Below are 22748 nucleotides of genomic sequence, written 5' to 3'. Positions count from 1 at the left end.
CCAAAGCAACTGGACCTGTCACTACTGTTTTCCTCCTAGCTATAATTCATCTGACTCTTTGTCTAGCAGTTTTTCCTTGTGTGGTACACCCACTTTGCTGTGGTCCTGTGAACCCCTCTCCTGGTACTACCTCCTTGGTTGTTGGCTTATTGATTGATTACTTAGAGAGATGTGAGTGAAGCCAACAAAGTATCATTGTGCTGTGATGAAGATATAGACAAACTGTGAGAGAAGAAACCTTTTCTCCTTATATCTTGGACAGTTGAGGAGACAAAACCTGTCTATACTAATACATATTAAATTCTCAGTCATTAATTAATTTTATTAGGCTAATAGCATTTATTGAGCATGAGGTCAGCAACTCTCTTAGGTGGAGAGAAGTTAACAGTTTTCCCCATCCCTACTGAGCTTTTAATCTCAAAGAAGAAACAAACACTAACCAAAATTCCCTTAAATATATGCATCCAAGGGTATGGAATTTGTTAATACGGTCATGAATATGAATAGGTATTTATCATATTTGAACATGATAAAGGAAGAATGAGAACTTAATGGAGTTATGATGTGAAGAACCAACAAATGTAATGTGAATTAGTGTCTTTTCAATAAAGCAGTGAGGGAGAGAGAAAAGTCCCAGGAAGAGAAGCAACTGTACAAAGGTGCTGTCTTTTAAGAGACACACAAAGGACAAGCCTGGAGACACAGACAGGGCATGTTAGAAATTCTGTCCTAAACCCTGGGAGCAACAGTAGTCCCTAAGGATTTTGATGAGAATGAGACTTGTTCAGATAACCAATCAGTTATGTGATAACTGATTAATTAAGTCGCTAATAATCACCGGAGCAAAGTGTGAGGCAAGGATTGTTCAAAGGAAATAATAACGACTTGACAACATTAGATAAAGTCACCACATGTAAAGAGGCATACTTGAGGCCAGTTGTTAAAGTGCTTGTGCTGTACCTGGCAAATTAAAGTTTTGCCTTTCCATTTTCTCTACTGTCTATACAATAATGTTTTCTTAAGATATAGTAGAGCTACATGGATTTAAAAAATAATACATGGTTTATGTATTATATAAGGAGCAAGTGAAAAGATTGCAAGACTTATTTAATTTTTATTTTTAAGTTAGAGGAGGACAGAGACTTTAACATTTTGCCTATGAGAGACTACAATTTTTGATGCTTGTCATTAGTCTCCTGAGAGAAAGGGAACAACCAGAGCAAACATATGTAAACAGTACTTTAGAGAAATTCTGTCCACATGTGGGTCCTTGTGACCTTCTGAGCAGGAAAGGAAATGATGTCAGCGTATGAGTTCAGAAGAATAGCACTAATTTCATTCTTTCCTTCCTACAGCTGATGGTCCAAAAGTTTCCCATCCTTCTGGGAACCTTTTACTCTATTTAAATGCAAGAACTGCAAAGATAATTAAAAGTCTTCCGTCATCCTGATTATCACCAAGCATGGACTTCCTCTAACAGAAAACTGATGGGGCTAAATCACTTTTATGCTTTATTCATTTGCTGGCTAGTAAAAATGTTCAAACACACACGGAGATGGCCATCAGCCTGGCAACAGTGAAAAATAGATAAAGTCTTGGCCATTTACAAACTCTAACATTCACCCTGAATAATGAGAAGTTGGCCCAAATATTCTACAGAGACATTTCCCTATGTAATTCATATTGTTTATCATCAGGGGAAAGATGCAAAACACTATTAAGCACATTTGGTAAATCAAAGTCTTACACTTATTACTTTTGGATTTTAAATAACTTATTTTGTATATTCAGTTACTTGCTTTCATGTGCATCCACAAATGATTTGCTGGCTTAAAACAAATACTCGTAGTATGTAAATGGTGAAATATAAATAAATAGCAATTTGAAAGCAAGGCAAGGGAAGTATATGATTTTGAATTGGACTTGTTCTTAGTGGATAGAATGATGATTAGCTAGAGCCCTTCATTTTTTGTTTATTTGCTACAAGGAGATGCTTTCATCAACATTAAGCTTAAATGGCAGCATTTTATTATCTTCAACATAATTACATTTCTATAGCTGTATAATTAAGGTTGATTTATCTTATTTAAAGTAGGATTTTCCTTCCTTTGACATTTTTTTAAGAGCTGAATTGGGGTCAGGAGCATATTTCTGTCATAGTGTGCTTGCCTGGCATGCTGAGGCCCTGTCCTGGTTCCATCCCCAGCCCTGAAAAAAAGAAAAAAGAAAAAACAAACCTGAAAAAACAAATACTTGAATTGCTGGCAGGGTTATTTTCAATTTTATAGAGTTATCATGGATTTCTTTCCTACTTTAAGAATAGTTCCTCATAGTCAAAGAAGACAAATAAGGTGATTTCATTTTCTACAAAAATTGTAGAGTTTGTCTCTTAAAATACTTGTTTAGCCCTACAATCAATGAATATCTTTTTTTTTCTTCATCTAGGTAATTAATACAGTAAGCTTCTCTCTTTACTAAAGTCCATTTTATGGGAACAAATGCTAGTCAAGCAAATGTCACCCTTTGAGACATTTTTCTTTCTTTGTCCAACAGATTTTTTTCTTGAAATAGTTAAAGACTCTAGCTCCTATGTATAAAGCTGAGTGATGCAACTGAATTATAATTAGCATCATGAATTCAGACATCAGTACTATATTTAAATTGGAGGAGAAGGATTGACTTTTAGTTTTATATGTTAAAAGAGTTGGTTGGTTATATCTTCCTGAGCAGCGAAGCCCCTAAGTAAACAGTTATCCTCAAAGTTTCTGGACAATTTGTTTTTGAGCATGCCTTGACTTCTTTATCAATAGTCAGAACCTCTTCCAGCCCATCCCAGAAGAGAAAAACGTAAAAGTCCTACCTAGTACGATGGCAATTACTGATGGTAATGCACTTTTTCTCTTGACTTTAGGGAGACTCAATTTTATGGGGATCCATAGTCCCTTAAGACGTGTTTACCTTATTAATTCACAATCTTATGACAAACATTTATCTGAGTGGAGGTAGGTCATCTCCTCTCTTTCTGGGTGTCAAGGGAAAAAATCATTAAATTCAGCATATCTGAATTTTAATAAGTCTGTATGTTTAGAGAGAAAAAATATGTGTTAGCTCTGGAATATATTTAGTCTATTTTTAGTAATAATAATAATAATAATAATAATAATGGTAAAACCCTTGTTAACTGTGGTGGTTTTCCATTGCCATGTCAGAAATCATTCCCTCACAGTGGCTTAAAAAGATGGTGATCACTCATCCTTGGGGTAAAGGGTTGGGTGTGGAGTTCCTCATAGAGATGGAGTGAGACTCCTAAGGAGGATACTGGTAATCAAAGGCTTTCTCACTCTTCACATGCCTGGCCATTGATGCTGGCTGTTGCTTGGGAACTTAACTTGCCCTACTGACTTAAGTATCTTTGCATGACCTCTACCTGTGACCTGTGCCTATTGTCCACCTGGTGACTTAGACAACAGAAAAGAAAGAGGGGAGGCAGACACATGCCAATCATTTCTTTGTGGTAAGAATGTTTAAAACCCAGTGTTCTAGTGGTTTGAAAATATGTAATACATTAGTATCAACTTACAGTCATCTTGCTGTGTAATAGATCACCAGATCTTATTCCTCCTGAACAGCTGAAACTTTGTGCACTTTGACCAATGTGTCTTACCACCCAACTGGCTTAAACTGGTAACTACCATTCTATTTCCTATTTCTTTGAATTCTTCTTCCTTAGATTCTATGTACAAATGAGATCCTAGGATGGAAAAAATGGTAAGATCACATTGTAAGATAAATAGGTGAACTATCGTTATGACCATTTTAGGAAAAAGTAATCTACCTCAGTGACCCACTAAGGACCCAGAAAGCCCTAGTAACATAAGTCCACTTTGTGTACTTAGCATATGATAGGTTGCTGTTCTACAGAATCCTCATTTGTTGTCATTCAGATCTAAGCATCCACCCACATAATGTGGATGCTATTGTTTTCTGCATTTTAAAAATTAGAAGTTAGAAGTAAGCAAGCTTTTCACAATCACATAGATCAAAAGGGCCATACTCTGCATATATTACGCTCCTAACATGGATCTTAGACTGCTCCTAATACAAAAAAAATTAGATTTGGAAAAGTTTATTCTCTTAATTTAGAGTTCTACTGTCAAGGCTCATGACCTTGATTTACTGAACTTTTATCTATGAATCTTAAGAGATTCATGCCTAAAATGTAGAGTAGTAATACTGAAATTATAGAAAGATTGGGAAGGGTAATTTATAAAGTGGAAGCAAAAAAGCGTGGCATTGTGCTGTCCACATGATTGTTGCCTAAAATAAAATGTTTTGAATAATTGGTATTTAACTTATATTTATTTATTTACTTATTTTTGTTTTAAGTCATTCATTATTGATATATATGAACAACACTACACTCCTTTATCCTATTCAAAGGCCTTTAATTAGCCATTGCAATTTCATTAATTGATAGATATTACATTTATTTACATTTCTGACAAGTGAAAAATTATACTTTGTAGCACTAAATTTTGTTATAGAATACTGTTTTGTAATCAGACATTTTTCAGGAAGAGTAGACCCAAGTATACAAACAACTTTGCCCTATAAGTAGTTAATATGAATTAATAATTTATAATCATCATGAATATATATTATAAATTTAAATTTATATGTAGATATATCATATATAGGTTTGTGTGTATATGTTTTATATATGAATTAATAAACTATAAATACATGTACATATAAATAAAACTTATATACACTTTGTTCCTTGACCCTCTTTTGACTCCCTTTTACTTTTCAGAGCATGTTTGGGGAAATGAACAGAATATCAATCTTAGTAAATTTATTTTTTCCTTAGACTTGCATTTGATTTTCTCTTTTGTAACTAAAATGCTATATGTTCAATAAGTGTTTGTTGATTGATCAAAGGACTTCAGCTCTGAGATTAAACTTAAAGAGGGATTATTTTGTAATGGTCTCTTGCTAAAGATCATTCGGCAAAAAGCTTGAAAATTACCTCTCCCCATTTAAGACTCCCAATTTGATCTGATGCTAATCTAAACCTCAGAAAGACTGACTAGGGTCTTTTGACATTGCAAAATTTGGTTTCATTACATCTTGTTATAGGCAGGAATCCAAAAGTGTAGAAACTGTTCAGCTGTCTTATAAAATTATTGAGGTTAATTTAATATTTGGTTATATAAATGAATGAGGGGCCAGAGAACACACATGGCATGTATTTTACTACTCCAAACCTGAACCTTGAAAGAAATCACTTGCTTTTTCACTTTTGTATACTTTTGTATAGTCTCTTTTATTAGAATTTTTCTTTCCCATCTCTTAAAATAAAGCTTTAAAATAATAAATTTTGAATTTATGCTGTGCTAAAGCTATCATAGTCCTCAAATATATACAAATAAATTGCATTTAAAAAATAACAAAAATGCAGTAACTAAAATAAAAATTGAGGTTCCCCAATAATATTATTTTTATACAAATCTATGACAGATTTCTTATGACCATTTTTGACAATGCACATCAGCAACAAAACTAACATTTTTATTAATTGACAGATATATGCATAACCTCTAATTGTGTGTAGAGTAAAATATTTAAGGATTTCTTTTTGAAATATGGCAATAATTTCCATAACTTATTGCATGCAGACCCTGTCATTAATTCTGGCACCTAAATGTGCTTGAATTCATGGACAGCTATGTATGAATGTATGATATTTGTTACTAGCCCCCCAAATGCACATATACATATATATATATATATATATATATATATAAATATAAAGAGAGAGAGAGAGACTTAGATTTTCTCCTATGTAACCCACATGTATTTGTGTGTATCCTTATATGTATGTGTGTGTATATATGTGTGTGTGTGTATATATGTGTGTATGTGTTGTGTGTGTGTAGTGAATAGGAACAATAAGGAAAGATTCTTAACATTAATACTTTTCACAAGACAGATGGGAAAATGTATTAGAAAAAATGCAAATAAATTTAAAATGAAAACATTCAGTTTTAAATCTGGGTTTAAATGAATTAGATTTTTAGATAATTTACTCTACATACTTTATAGTTTGTCAAATGTCCAACTTTCCAGTGGCCATCCTTTTCTCTTGACAGAGTAATTACATAAATGGCTTGCTTTTGCCTGATCGTATTAAACCAGGCACCAGGAAGGGACATCTCGAGGTCCAATCTCTGCTATTACCAGGTCAAAATTTGAACTTTTTCTCATGGCTCCTGCAGATCTTGAAACAAAAGAGGAGCTGAGAGCTACCATAACTGTTATAATGGGAAAAAAAATCAAGTACAAGAATGTCTTTTGTGTTGTGGAGAGCATGCTGACTCCAACAGGAAAGAAAACCAAGTTTACTTTTTACAAGGGGAACAATCACTTGATCGTTTCTTCAGTGACTAATAGCTCTAAAGTTTCCTCTTGCTACTCTCCAAGCAACCATAGCAGGGGAGATAAAAGCAGAGAGATCTTGAAATCACTTTTAATCACTTAACTGGTGGTGAAGATTTTGAAATGCAGTTCAAATTTGCTGACTAGATTTATAAGATATGAAGAAGTAACATCTTTGCTTGAAAAAGAGCAGAAAAACAGTAGGGATGGATGCATTACCTGATTCAGGGGATCAGATTTCTAGGCTACCACACATTACTGCCCACTTAGTACAAATTATTTGTTAAAGACTACAAAACTACATCAGAGTAGAAATCAAGCATCTATATTGCTCAAGAAGATCACATGTTTCTTATGGACAGAATAAAATTCTGGTCATCTCTTTATCCCCATTGCCTGTTGCAAGATTTCCATTGTTATCTCAAATTGTCTCACTGTATGGGACAAGAATATGCACTCAGCATCATGAATGTGTGTTGAAAGGTGTGTTCCAGAGAAATTGAGTCCATCGAAAAGAACACATGGTGAAGATTTAGAATAACTATCCATTTATTAAAGGTTCCTAGAATTCCTCTCCAGTAAAGAAAACTTGATTTCACTTAACCTGTAATCTCCAAACTATTTTTTATGCATAGAATCTGTTGTTTGACATTTTTCCCACAATAAGTATTCTTTGATGGGGTGCAGAACTAGTGGCCCAAGTTGAAAAGGTAGTATTTCTTATTTCGCTAATCAGCTTCTTTTTCCCTTTTCTGTTTCTTTTGCAAGCTGTTCTTCAGTAAGTGCTTTGTCTGCCAATTTTTCTAACTTAGAGTCAGAGGCTGTGGTGTGGCATAATTCTTTCTGTGTTTTCTTAAGTATGAGACATAATTATTTAAAAAATTTCTTAAAATCACCCAATCTATACTGAGTCAGGGCCTCAGTCCCCTTCCCCCGTTGACTGCATATTTCATGCCCATTCCCACTGTTCCTTTGCATTGTGTCTTCTTGTTCTTTCTTCTTCTACCATCTGGACCACAGTCCTTTTCTCTTCCTCCTCCTGGTTTCCAGGGAAGACAACTAAAACAAAATGCAAATAAATATGAAAAACAGGGAGATGTATGAAATGTCTTATTTCTACAATCCCATAAACCAACATTAAATGCACAAACAGCGTGAGGTCATTTAGGGGGAAATATCTATGGAAATGACACAAATGTGACAGCAACTATAACTGGGAATAATGCTGAATCCATAAAACGTTGGATCATAAAATGTTCAGAGTATATGGTAATGAGTGTATAAATTATGAAAATAAAAATTCCACTAAAACATGTTTAAAAGTTACTGTATAGAAATAGAGTTTGTCCCTGACTTAATATTGTTTGGGATTAACTTTTCAGAGAATTTCTAGAGATTTAACAGGGATCTTATTCTGTTTAATTTTTAATTTGTCCAGGAGAAAAATTTGCACAGCTATCCTTTCAATTTTCTGAAACGTGGATCTTAACCATTTCTGATTAAACATAACTTGAAACTTCATGAGGTTTAACTTTGGGAGTACCACATAGGCATGGCATTTGAGATGTCATTGTCCCTGGAGGAATATAGATTTTACATTAATAAGGACAATTAACAATTATGACTAATAAAACTACCTTTAATTTATATAGTCTTTTAATCAATTATTTAAAATGTTTAATTTTCTAGTAAAGTTACAGTTAAATTTATTCATAAAAAGATATATTTTTTAGAACTGTTGTCTCTGTATTAAGTACTCATGTAAGTAAAGAGTATTCACTTTGTATTCACAGTACATCCACCAGCATTTAGTACCTTAGACTATGTTGTAAAATGGATTTGTCTTCTGCAGAACACGGATAAACAGCTTCTTAGAGGAGAGAGATTGTTAAATATGATGATAATGATGATAAGGAAGAAGAAAAAAAGGAAAACTATACTTTTTTGAGGGCTCAGTTCATGTTTGTCATTGTTCTGGGGTCTTTCAAATAATTATTAAAGCAACCAAGTGAATTAAGTATTAATATTCCATTTTATAGATAATGGGATTTGTGCTTTAAAAAATTAAGTAATTTTTTAAAATGTAATACTGTTTTTTTTTTTAACTTCAAAAACATTTTAGCATTCAAACATAAAAATAACAATGTTGCAAATTGTATTTAAGTACAGAAGCTTCTTGAGCTTTCATTGATGCAGTGGCTCTTTGCTGACAATGAAGAGTTCTACAGTTGTTTGAAAACAAATTTTAAAATCTACAGCACTTAACTAAAAAGAAATTCAAGCACCTCTCATGCCAGTTGACCCCCATTTTTCTGCAACTAAGAAAGGCAGCAGAATGCTATATCACTATGTACAAAAACAAGACCACCCGAAGCTAAATAGATGCCCACCACAGTATCAACAGGTCAGCCTCACAGTGCATGCCCTGAGCTATGGCTCCAAAAGACATCTTCCCCCACAGCCTCAATGCCATCAAGGAGCATCAAGAGTTTTTCTTGGTTGTTTTGTTCTTTTTACAGACTATAGATATGTACAGTTTATAACTGAGAATTTCTAGGCAATGACCATATAGTTTACACCACCTAACAATTTTTTTTAAAAATGCCAAATTAAAAAATGCGTTGTCACACCAACAGTAAAGTGCACAGAGTGGGAGAGCATGAGAGTACCTTTTCATTTTAAAAATATTTGGAAATATGTACAACTTTGATACAGTTTCAGGGTGCTCTGGACACCCAGGGCCACTTCTTGTAAACCACTGACAATTTCTAGAGCCCTTTGGGAGACTACAAGATGATCGTGATCAAATTCTGTAATTGAACCTAATGAGAGAAACAGACACATCTCAAATGAGATGTACCAATCACAGCACTCCCTTACTCTAAGGTATTCACTAGGAGACGGATAAACAGTTTTTTATTTATAATCCTCCTCTTCTTTTTCCTCCTCCTCTTCTTCATCTTCCTCATCCACCTTTTTCCAGGCAACTTTAGCAGGACCCTTTGCGCCATCAAACTTTCCTTTAGACTTATAGTCAGCAACATCCTTCTCATATTTCTCCTTCAGCTTTGCAGCCTTAGTGATGTCTGCCTACTTTTCACTGTCACTTAAGTTATTCCACATCTTGCCCAGATTTTTTGCCACATCTCCAATGGAGATACCAAGATTTGTGGACTTGATCTTGGGGTGGAATTCTAAACAGAACAGGAAGAATACAGACAGTGGTCTTTGGGGGTATTAGGATTCTTTTTCTTCTTGCTTCCCTTAGCTGATCCATAACCCTTCATTTCCCAGTCACAGTGTACTTTATCTGCCTGTACCATTTCATCAGATTTAGATTGCTTTTTCCCAGACATTGTCTTCCACCTCTCTGAGCACTTCTTGGAAAGTTCTGCAAAGTTGACAGGGACTTCTGGATTTTTCTTCTTATGTTCTTCTCTGCAAGTCTGCACAAAGAAGGCATAAGCAGACATCTTGCCCTTTTGTTTCTTGGGGTCACCTTTAGCCAAGCTGACTGTATTGTTCACTAGTCTCAAAAAATTAAACAAATTTTTGAAGCTCACATACCTAGTACTTTGCATAACTGCATTTTAAACTTAGGTTATTCATTTGGCCCCTATTGTGAACTACATAATTATTAGAGGTTTAGAAAGCAGAAGCAGTAAAATATATGCTCAGGAAAACAAAAAGAAACATAAAACAGGAAGTTTTATGCACATTTCTTTAATGTTCAGTGCATTCTTTTGGATAATGTTCTATCACTGAAATAGCTTATGTCAAAATTTAATTCTTCAGAATATCTCATATGCCATCTCATTCTTGAATTTTTTTTATATTTATTTTCCAGTCTGATGTCATCTCCCCCTTATTTGAATTTACTTAACTTTGCATTTTTAAAACTGTCTTACCTACTTGGACAATATTCATGCCTCATTCACTAACCCTCTTCCCCCTACATACATACACGTGCACACACCACAATTTAAATGTCTCTTGTAGAAGACTGTATCTTCTTTCATGTTTTTATTCATTTGTGTCATTATTCACTCATTTATTCATACACCTAACAAATTTATACTAACCATATACAATTAGGAAACACATGACTCCTTAAAACATAGGAATTTTTCTTTTATTTTGCCAGTATTTTTTAATTAAAATTATTAACTCATATCATTAATGTGCATTAATAACTGGTTTTCCACCAAATAGAGTTATCAGCAGTTTTGCTTTGATAACCTTCCCCAGAGACAAAGTAGCTGTCAAGGCCTGTTGATTCAGTGTCTGAATATTTGCTGTGGGTTCCCAGAGACTGGCAAATGCAGAGACCTTTGACTCACAGTGCATCAAACACACTCAAGACCTTCTCAAGATGGCTCCCATTACTATCGTGATTGTATGCTGGGAAGTGGGGAGAACTTCCCCAGGGCTGGTGTGTCATGGGGATCCCAGGTCCATTCCCTGTTCATACTGTACCTTATGTTGCTTAGTTATACATTAGTTGTTCTCTCTGTTTCCATCCATCTTTCCTTCAACTCTATCCTCATCTTTTGCAGAATGGCCATGAGATTGGCACTAGGGTACTCTGTATCACTCTCTATTCCACTAGCCAGAGTCTGGGTGTTTTTCCAAGTCTCTGTTTACAATTGAAGTGCAGCATTTTACCACAGTCATCACCTTGAAGAGTGAGTGCTGTGTGGTTGGTTTGGTTCTATCTCATGAAGAAGGTGATGAGTACTGGGTCCTATAATATATGACATTCTCCAAAAGTTTTCCTTTTGCTCTTTCTACAACTCCTTTTTCTATCAAGGTTTATATTTTGTAATGGAAGGAAAAGGCCAACTGCACCAGTGTTTATAATGTAATATTCATGGGATCACCTAGCACAGTTTGCATATAGTAAGGTACATTAATTGCGTATTAATTGAAAGATCACCTAAGCCCAGGGTAAGCAATTGTTTTACTGAAAATGCTATTATAATTGTATTTGGGAATTCATAAGTGATATAATGTTTTAAATATTCCTAATTATTGATTATTTTGATTATTCAATCACATATGTGCTATATAGCCTTACCTTATAACCTTAGGTTATCCTTTTGTAAAGGAACATATATTCACCTCTACAATATCTGATTACTTTATTCTAAGAAAAAAATCGGATCAAAATATAACCGAATCTACATGTTTTCTCAGGTGAGCAATGATGGTATGCTGTATTATTTTTCACTATTCTTAAGGTAACAGGTTTGTTAACAATACAGAAACATCAAACTTTAAATTATGTTGTAATTATAGGTGTAGCTTCTATTTGGTCAATCAGGGGTTCAGTGATAATGTTTTAAAATGCTTTCATTAAATTGTTTTATTTTTATTTTAATTATTAATAAATGGAGGATGAGACGTGCTTCTTTATATCCAAATAATCGAAATAAATTGTGTGAAAAGCTATCAAGCAGATTTATGTCTGTAGTTCAAAAATTCATGCTTTGGGTTTAGACACAATATAAAATCAGCTAGAATACAGGGTGTTTATCAAAGGAGAGCCTGATAAGAAGGTCATACACTGCAACCTTATTGTTCAGTTGAAGAAGCAGCAAGCAGAGTTTTATCCTTGTTTTAAACATTGTTTGTACTTTGGTCTCTTCATCTGACCTTTTCCATATGGTCCATTAAGTTTTCAACAAGAGCTTTATGATTTCAACTAGTTTGGTACATTAATTTTATCTTGTGGTGAGTTGATTTCCTATATGTATCTAGAATTCAAGAGAAATTTTTGTTCCTATTTCATTTAATAACCAACTTTGAAATAAACAGAGAAATATAGACTATAAACTCAGATCTTTTATGCCCTTATCTTCAAACTGTAGGAAAGTGCACAGGTGTATTCACATGGGACACACATCACCACGTTTGCAAAGATGCATCCAGCATCCTGTATCTAACAGACATTTGTCAGCCATCCTTCATGTGCAGAGCATTGTTTTGGGCCCAAGAGATGAAGACTAAAGAAATAGACTGCACTGTAGATTTCACTGTAGATTGCTACAATGCGGGGGGAAAAAAAAGTAATTACTAGTTAACAATGATTGAGGGACTTCTATATGCCAGTCTTAGCCTATGCATTTTACATATATTGTCTCATTCAATCTTCTCAAAAGTGTGAAAGAGCATAATTATCCTGATTTGGAGATGAACAAACTCTAGGAAAGTAAATTTGCCCAGTGTTTAGCAATTTGGTACAAAGATATGATTCAAGGAAAGAAAAAATATGATTCATTATGGAAATAAAACAAGCTTATCTGTACCAAGTCTAGGTTTGGGAGAGTAAGTGCTCAAAGGGAAGGTGACTGGTAAATATGACTGGAAAAATAAGACCAAGAATTAGAGGTTGGGGCAAGAGTGTCATTGGTTTTATGTTTGCAGTTACTGTGATTACTATGTATATATCCATAAATGAGAGGATATATATTATTATAACCATATTGACAATAGAAATATTTGGGATCTTTTAGAATTTTTAAAAGAAATCATGGCAACATTATAAATTGTGGACTTTACAGAGAACAGAGAAAATTAATCCCATCTCAAAAGTACTAGCCATTTTAGCTGTGGCCAAATGCTTAAACAAGACCAAATGTAAATGTGAAAACCATTCAGTTTTCATAATCAAAGGAAACTATTATCCTTAAAGCAGAAAGTACTGAAAGAAATAAGCAAGACATTAAAGAAGCTTCCCTTTAAATAACTACTTCCCCAAGGGCAAGTTTCCTTGGATTTTTGATGGGTATTCTGCAAAACTTCTTAAAGTGCAAAGGAGCAGTGGAGACTAGATTGCTTCAGGCTGTGAAAATGGAAGTCCTGGTTTAGAGAGAGTTATGGAACCAGAAATTTGTATTGACTTTTAAACTTTACATTTTTGATACAGAACCATTTCTTTAAAACTCTCTCTCTCTCTCTCTCTCTCTCTCTCTCTCTCTCTCTCTCTCTTTCTCTCTCTCCCTCCCTCTCTCCATATTGCTCTCTCTCTCTCTCTTCCTCTTTCCCTCAACTCCAGCATAGACATGATACCATTTTAATTCTCTGGCTATTATTTTTGGCTAGAAAAATATAATGTCAACTCTCATGATCACATCTAGAGAGAAGTAGCAAGGTTGTAAAATATAAAGCCATTGACTCAGTTAGAGGTAAATTATACAATTTCCTCCATTACCTGAGAGCTGTTAGTGTTAAAAATTCCATCATTCCATCCAATTCCTAGAGTTAGTCTTTCAAATTGAGTAAGTCCTCAAGCCAATAGATGCCCTATAGCACTAGAGAAGCATCACTTCATATTCAGAAATGTAAAGATAATCTTGGATTCAATGACTGCTTCTAACATTCAAGTAAAGCAACACTTATCACTATATCATTGATCTCGAATGGAGTGGAGTGCCTGGCCCATGGTAGGGACTTGTATATTTCTGTTGCATGAATAAGTGAATACTGAACCTCCTCAACTTGCAATAGGAACATGTCCTGATATACCTGTTGTGTTGAAAATGCACTGAATGCACTTAACTTACTGAACAGCATAGCTTACCAGCACAGTGCACCATAGAATATTGCTTTTCGCCTTTCTGATTGCACAGATGTCTGGAAATCATAGCTTCCTGCTGCTGTCCAGCATCACAGGAGGGTATCATAACCCAAATTGTTAGTCCAGGAAAAGATCAAGATTAAAAATTCTGAGTATGGTTTCTACTGAATACATGTTGCTTTCGCACCATCATAAAGTTGAAAAATTGTCAAACCTTTGTGAGAGGCTGTGTTGCTCTAGAGATTTAAGTGATGTGAGTCACAGTACTATATCCAAATCCTTTGTGAAAATTGATTGATTATACACAAAATTATCTAAAACCAGTTTGGCATTGCTCTAATCTCTCCTTATGCCTAAAAAAAAACCTTGAGCATTTGAACCTACAATAACTTGCTTAGATGACTTTATATGAGAGCTTAAAGAAATTTTAAAAATGACAAGCAAAATTTCAGTTAACTTAAAAAGGCAGACAATAAAAATGAATCTTTCCATTGTCCTAATTCCACAGCAACTGCTTATGTGGTTCAAAAAAAATGAAATGTGAAAGCTAATGGTAGAGCAAATGTTCGCTATTAGTTGATTATACTCTTCTTATACAGTCATATATTTTCAGGTTTTCTTTTTTCAGAGATCATGGTCTTTAATCGTCGACAAAATTATTAGTTTCCCAGAATGTTATGTAAATGAAATTGTGCAGTCTGCGCTATATTTCTATATGGTTTCTTTCAATCATCATCATTATTTGTGATACATGTGTTTCTCAAGAGTTTGTTACTTTTTGTTGTGGAGTAGTAGTCCTTTGTATGAACATGTTACTGTTGTTTGTTGATTTTGAAGGATTCTGTTATTGTCAATTGTAGGCTATTACAATCAAAATTGTGTAAACAAATAATTGTAAAACTTTGCATGTATATATTCTTTCATATTCTTGGGTAAATGTCAAGGAATGGAATGTTTGGGTCATATGATAGAGGCATTTAAGTTTTTATGAAATTGTAAAATATTTTCCAAACGGGCTGCACTATTTTACTTTACCTCTGATACTGTCTGAGCCTTCCAGGTCCTCTGTATCCTCATTAGCATTTGGAACAGTCATTTGTCTTAATTTTATCAAATGTTCGAGGTGTTAAATGGTAGCACAAACATGATATTATTTTGCATTTTTTAATAACTAATTATCTGAGTACCATATAACTAGTTTATAGGTAATCCATGTATCTTCTTGAGAGAAGTGCCTGTTCAAATCCTTCGTTCATTGTTTTTCCACTCAGGTATTTGTATTCATGTCAAATTATAAGATTCAGAGACTTTGTTATATATGTTTTAAAATACCCTCTCCTAATTTATGTCTTCATGAGCAAAAACTTTTGATTTTGAAAAAGTTTACTTTTGAGTATGTCTAATTTTATAGTTCATGATTTTTGCATCTTTTTAAAGAAACTATTAACACACTTAAGGTCACTTAAGAATACTTCTACATTTTCTTCTAGATGATTTATAGCATTGGCTTTTATTTCTTAGGGATTAGTAATTGATGTTGTACATTTAAGACACTAGCATTCAGTCTGAAACAAGATTAAGATTTAAATAGTAAAATATTTTATATGGAACTACTCATTTTTGCCATATTTTAACACAAAATATAATTTGTATTCTTATGTTTATGTGAATTTGTGGTAAATTAATTTTGTATATGGTATTAACTAAACATTGAGACTTTTTTATTTTACATGTATATATCTAATAGTTTCAGCATCATTTGTTGAAAAGAATGATTTTTTGCTGTTGAAATGCCTTTGTTGGAAACAATAGACCATATGTGTTTATTTTTTCTTCTCTTTCATTAATTAATATGTCTGTCTTTCTAGCAATATCACACTGTTTGCTTGAGATATTTTAACATATTTAAACCAGGCAGTGTAAGTCTTTAACTTAGTTCATCTTTTTTCAAAATTGTTTGTGAAATTCTGTATGCTTTGCATTGCTACATAAACTCCAGAAATGGTTTGTTGATTTGTATTAAAAAATTGAAATTACAGCAAAGCTATGGCTAAACTTTGTAAAAATAGACATTTTTATTATTCATCAACATTCCCACTATTGAACAAGTAGTATCTCTCTCCCTTTATTTTGGTTTTCTTTTAATTTTTAAGGAATATTATACAGTTGTCAATGTATAGTACTTACACAGTTAATTTTTTATTTTTTATTATTTAATTTCATTGTCTCACAACAATTTTTGATCATTGCTAGTACACAGAAATAAAATTGATTTTTATATATTGATTATATATCATGAAGCCTTTCTTTTCACTTAGATTTAGTAGCTTTCTTGTAGATTTTTTAAGTCCATTTATCTTTTCCTTATAGTAGCTAGAACCTCTAATATAAGTTGAATAGCTGAACAATTAACAAATTCAGTTTGAAGCAGAGTATTTCTAGATATAAAACTGATTGCTGTATGTTGTTATCTACTATTTTTAGATGTGATTTTTATATGTATATATTAATCCCATGAAGCTGAATGAATTTCCCTTTTGGGGGGATCCTGGTGAGTTTTTATAAATGTAAGGAAACCTACATGCTGTGGATAGCTAATATTAAAACAATTCTATCTCTCATATGAAGTAATACAGAACTGATTAATTAACTGTTGTTATTTGAATCAGATCCCATACTTAAAATACAAAAAGGTACAGCAAGGGATACTTGGTACCTTTGTAACAATTAATAGGCAACAATGTTGGAAACATATGATGTAATTTTTAAAGAAAAGTTTCTTTAAAAAATATATGGTGCCTTATAAGCTTGTTGATATATCCCTTCTAAGATAAGATTTTGTCCACAGAGAAGTCTTTGTAATAGATGCACATTTGCTTCTAAGAATCTGGTCTGGCATGCATCTCCCCATATCCCCTATGGAAATATGATGTCCCCTGGCTCTCCTCTGGATCTTTTTAAAATTTAACATGTTTCTTGTCAGGGGAAGATGAGATGCCAAACAGATCTGCAGCCATAGGATGAGGAGGGACAAAGAAAGCAGAGAAGTCAGTAGTGTGCATGTCAGAACTTAAGGGAATTAAAACTTTGGAGGAGTTTTGTTCATGTCACGTTTCCCTTAAGTAGTAAAGAATCTTAATTAGGAGGCATTTTTAAATTTCTAACCACATAATTAGGGTTGCCAAATAAACTGTCTAAAGTCTCCTCTTTCCCCAATGGTGTGTATCCTTTAAGATTTTTCAGTCACACTCTCAGGAACTTCCTCTGTAGGATAAATGAAGAACTACTGACCTTGAGGGAAGCACAAATAGCATCAAGAATAAAGATATTAGCCCATCAGAAGAATAATATTACATTAAAAATAAAAATGGTAAGCAGCAGTCTGCAGTTGTAAGTTTATAAAGATTGCTTAAGACTATTTTTGCAGCAGTTTTAGGTTCACAGCAATGAGAGGATGGTACAGAGATTTCCCCTAAACCCATTAGCCCCTCCCATGCCCTGATCCCCCATTTTCAATGTCCCCCACCAAAGTGATACATTGTTGTGACTGATTAATATCCCTTGACACACCGTGATTGTCCAAACTCCATTAGGGCTCACTCTTAGCATAATATAATCTATGGGTTTGGACAAATATATAATGACATATGTCCATATTTTCATGGCCCTGAAAATCCTCTGTACTCTACATATTAATCAGTGAACACACTCAAGAGTTAAGTTTTCAATGTTGAATGGTCTACTCATTTGTTAGTTAACATTTAAGTTTTTAAAATATTATACATAGTTATTGGATTGAACAATATCCTAACCAAAAATATATATTATGAAATATTTTAATAGAAACATAAAGGTTTATTACAAAAAGGCAGTATTAAATTAGTTTGATGCTACATTTGAGTTTAGAGCATGGTAATAGATTTTTCAATGTTTTACTGAAAATTTAATTGTTTAAATTTTAAATAAAGGATAATTATTTAATAGTTCATGATTTTTTCATCTTATTTAAGAAACTACTGCTGAACTCAAGGTTACTAAGATTCCTTCATGTTTTCTTATAGCAGATTTATACTGTCACCTTTTATTTTCTATGGCTTAATAGTTGATTATCTGTTAAGCATGAGAATTCAGATTTAAACAAAAAATTGCATTTAAATATCAAAAACCTTACACATAGTTACTGGATCATTCAATATTCTAATGTAAAATTATGTGGCAATAGTGTATCCTCAATGCCTAAACTTTTTAATGCTAGAGTTTGCAAAGAAGTCTACCATGTAGTGAATATAACATCCTAATGTATGTTGTGGGTATTTTTCAAAGTGAAATTCTAATGGAAACCTAATAGACTACAAATATAATATTTTGGGAAAATTCAATTAAGAAAACTGTGGTAGTCAAGTATGAAGATTACATCCATTTGTTGAACTAATCCTTGGGATCATATGGAATTGATGGAAAGAAGTGGATGATTATTTTCCAAATGTTCCTATCAGAAGTCATTTTAAGACTACCTCTGACAATAAAGACCCTTTCCATTCTTAGTGAGCCAGAATCTTTCCCTGATCTGAATGACTTCACAAGCACCAAAGAGAGACCAAGAACTAGAATAAAGTCAAGCTGAATTTGTTTCATTAAATCTGCATCTAACCTGAGCTGATTCAATCTCTCAAAATGACCTTGGCAAAGGCTTAGTTTTCTTCAATTCTTTGTAAAGTGTAAGTATATCTATTTCCCAAATAAGCAATGGTTAGGACCTGAAACAGGATGCAGCATTTTGAAAAGGTCTCATTTTTATAAAAGTTAACTGTTCTGGTAGAAACTCATTACATCACAGCTGTCCTTATGAAGTTCTGGGTAAGATAGACACTGGACCCGCCATGTTTGAAGACAAATATAGGCTCTGATGGTCTGGACTGCACAAAAGGGTGTCGGTCTTACACAGAAAAGATGTACACTTAAAGGAGGATTAACCAATTTATCTTTTAAGTGACTTCATTTTGGATTATATTCACATTAAAATTTCAAGATTAGTAGTTCATTCATTGCTTAAGCATAGGATGTTTTTGTTCTTATATAGTGTGTACAGCACAATCACCAGTGGATAAGAGTTTAATGACAATTGACTTTCTCACATGTAAGACATGTTATGAAGCTCTAAGAGCTCATGAATATTGGAATGTGTCCTCCTGCAGGAGTTCAGAAATTGGTTTAAGTGATATTACCAAGTGCCTTTTAATTTTAGATTCTTTCACAATTTGTGCTAGTTAATGGTCAAATGGAGTGTCATAACATTCCTGGTTCCACCACTTTCTACATGAACAGCAAGCCGTACTCTTTACTGTACCAAAGCTTTCAGATATACAACATAGAAAATTTTCTAAGTCAATGAAGCACAGTGATGATGGTTTGTAAGAGGTCCTAGTACATTTTGGCTCACCTTTGTGATTTCACACTGTACTTAACCTTGTCTTTTATGTCTACTGTTAAACTAAAGTTACAGAAATTCAGAGACTGAATAAGAAAAATAAAATGCACTAAAGTGTAATGTGTCATTAATAATTTGCAATTAATAAAATTAACTTGTGCGATATTTAAACTTTTATTATTGAAGTAATACATCCTCATTGCTTAAACAAAATAGAGAATTCTGTTTAATTCTGTTGTGATAATTAAAATATATTTCAGTTTAACTCAAATTGCTATAAAATAAACAATTAGTATTAACTTAATTCTCTGCTGCACCACATCCTAATCTAAGAAGTAAAATAGAAGATTATTATTTATTTTTTAAAGTTTAAACAATGGCTAAATATTTTGAATCAATAGCCAACATGTTCCGAACAACTACTAATTAACAACATTTAAAGGTTTGCATTTCATTGGTACAGAGTTTATCTATCCACCAAGGTTTTGTTTTTTCGTTTTGTTTTGTTTTGCTTTTTCTGGGTACCAGGGATTAAACTCAGGGGCATTCCATCATGAGCCACATTACCAGCCCTATTTCTATTTTATTTAGAGACAGGATCTCACTGAGTTGCTTAGTACCTCACTTTTGCTGAAGCTGGCTTTGAACTTGTGATATTCCTGCCTTAGCCTCCCAAGCCTCTGGGATGATGCCACCTCTCTCAGATGAGATCTCTCAGTGTTTAAAAGTGGTTATGTAAGATAAAGAGTAAGAGGGGAATCTTCATATATTTTTAGAATTAATACCTTTCTCAATGGAAACATGTATTGTCACTAGTAAAGACATGCATAGCCAGATGTTGCCCAAAATAATTTAAGTTACCATTTGGTATTCCACTAATAAAATACGTACTGCAACAGAATTGTCGGAAACTCCAGCCACATGAAATTACAACTCCATATGTTTTTCCTCAAGAGATTTGCTTGTTCTTAAGCATTTTAAAATAAAGGTACATACTTTCAATGGGTTTCTATTTATTGTTATGATTATTGTTATCAAATAATTCAGCAAATATTCATTCTTACATTCGTAAATATTTATTGAGAGAACCTTCTGTATCTTGGAGCTGCACTTGGAAATGCAATAATAGGCAAGTTAGAAAAGGATTAGAGAATTATGTAGCATCTATGATTATGCTCTCTTGGTTTTTTGTTTTGCTTTGTTTTGTTTTTAGTTGTACACTATCTTCTAGACTTCATATGTTGGTGCAGGTAGAAGTTGAATGCACCTGACAATAATGGGGGTGGGGGTGTTTGAAATGTTCTTCTTCGGCTTGGTCATTAGATGTTCCTTTATCTCCTAGGTTCAGTAAGCCTTAGCAATCTTAACACACACACCCAGAATTATAATAACTTCTACCATCCTTTTTGCTAAATCTAAATGAGTGATAATCAGAGTGAAGTACGTGGACCACCTCCATCAACATCAACAGGAAATTCATTAAAAATGCAAATATTGGTGGCAACTCTAGACCTGCTGAATCAGACACCCTGAGGTGTCTGATTCACCCTGAGGGTGAGACACAGGAATCTGTAGGCTAACCACCTTTCAAGACAAGTGATACAAAACATGCTAAATTCTGAGATCCACTGGTCTAAACTAAATATTAACACTGTCTTTCCCCAATTTCTAATGAATGCCAATTCCACTGATGATATTTTATAATTCTACAAGGAATGGTGTCTTGAGTTTCTAGAATACTTTCATCCCAATAGTGAATCATCTTGCCATCTATATTGTTTTTTGCTGCACTACCAATGATTATATCAACAAAATTGAATAATACTAATTATTACCTATCCATTGGCACAGAGAAAATAGTAAAATCACTCTCATCAATGTTTTAATGCCTAATATTTTTAAGCAGCAAAAGCCCTTCTATATTTACTGATATTAATACTGAACATCCAAATACAAAATGAAAGTATATAATTGAATAATGCATTAATTGAACAATTTAACACCTATAAATAACATTTGGTCAATTGTGAAAGATAAATTGTTAGATTGATTTATTAATTACTAGTCAATCCCTAATATAAGCAAGTCTATACAGGAAGAGGAACAGTTGGGGTATATGAAATTATCAGATGTCCTCAAAACCTACAATATGAAATATATACACTAATGTGAGACAGAATATAAAATAGTTTTAGGGGAAGATGTACACTGTGAGACTACCAAGAAAAGAGAAAGCTGATTTGCACCTTCTGAGTTGCTTTTTGGTCGAAGTATCATTTGAACCAAAGACACTTATCCTTGAATGTAATGATATTTATAATATTTTTTAATTTTATTTTTATTTTTTATTTTTGAGTACTGGGGATTGAACCCAGGGGTGCTTTACCACTGAGCCACATCCCCAGTCCTTTTATTTTTTATTTTGACACAGGGTGTCACTAAATTATTCAGGGCCTTGTTAAGTTTCAGAGGCTGCTTTGAACTTGGGAATCCTCCTGCCTCAGCCTTCTGAGTTCCTGGGATTACAGATGTGTGCCACCACCCCATGTGAGAGTTAATTGCACTTTGAGAGGTATTAGGGTACAAAAAGATTTTCAGGAAGAACAAAGGGTATAAGCAGAGTGAAGGAGGGAAGAAAGCCTAGCACTCTGTGTCTGGAGAATATCAAAGAATGAGGCTCATTAAAAATAGAAGTAAGTGCTTAAAACAGATGGAGATATACTGCAAGCTTGAGATGAGGACTTAGATAACATAATAAGGAATACAGTAGAAATTTGTGTGCTATTTGAGAGCTTGGAAGTGAAGAGCATGTGAGCCAATTAAATATATATAAAGAAAAACCCTGAATATCCTTTCTTATGATATAGAAAGAAATGGAAGAGCACAGAGTTGGAGACTAGTTGAATAATTAAGAATTATATTAATTCTGGCCTAAGGAAGAGGAAATGAGACCTTGAGCACCAGAGAGAAGGGGCTTCAGTGAGGGAGAAATGAGGTCAGCACAAGTGAGAGGCCCAGAGGTAGCCTCTAAAGTTAAAGTGAATGTTAAGAGTATTGAAGAGTGATAAAGGAAAATGTATTCACTTACAGAAGACTCCATTCAGGGTGGGACAAATGATAATTTCATCTGGGGATTTGTCAGTGTCGCTTTGTTCATGGAAGTGGCAGGATGAGGAACAGTTGACAAAGTGTAATGCATCCTGGGAGAGTGGATGAAAGTTAAAGGGACGCATGGGGAGTCCTATGAGTTTCAGTGATGCTGTGGTTGCACAGAGGTGAGCAACTCTCCACATAGGTTTCCAT

The 22748-nt window shown here is 33.6% G+C and overlaps 1 long non-coding RNA gene and 1 pseudogene across 2 annotated transcripts in view; one reads left to right on the top strand and one right to left on the bottom strand.

The window, feature by feature from the left end:
• LOC306645379 overlaps positions 1 to 22748 on the top strand; it is a 1014773-nt gene that overhangs the window by 321751 nt on the left and 670274 nt on the right. The gene's annotated exons all lie outside the window — the stretch shown is intronic.
• LOC306644666 (high mobility group protein B3-like) lies at positions 8712 to 10124 on the bottom strand (annotated as a pseudogene). The gene has a single exon. The product of its transcript is annotated as a high mobility group protein B3-like (transcript).

Source organism: Sciurus vulgaris (genome assembly GCF_902686455.1).
Source record: "Sciurus vulgaris genome assembly, chromosome: 15".
NCBI lineage: Eukaryota > Metazoa > Chordata > Mammalia > Rodentia > Sciuridae > Sciurus > Sciurus vulgaris.
The sequence above is the reverse complement of the archived record's forward strand: the minus strand, read 5'-3'. Positions and strand labels throughout refer to the sequence as shown.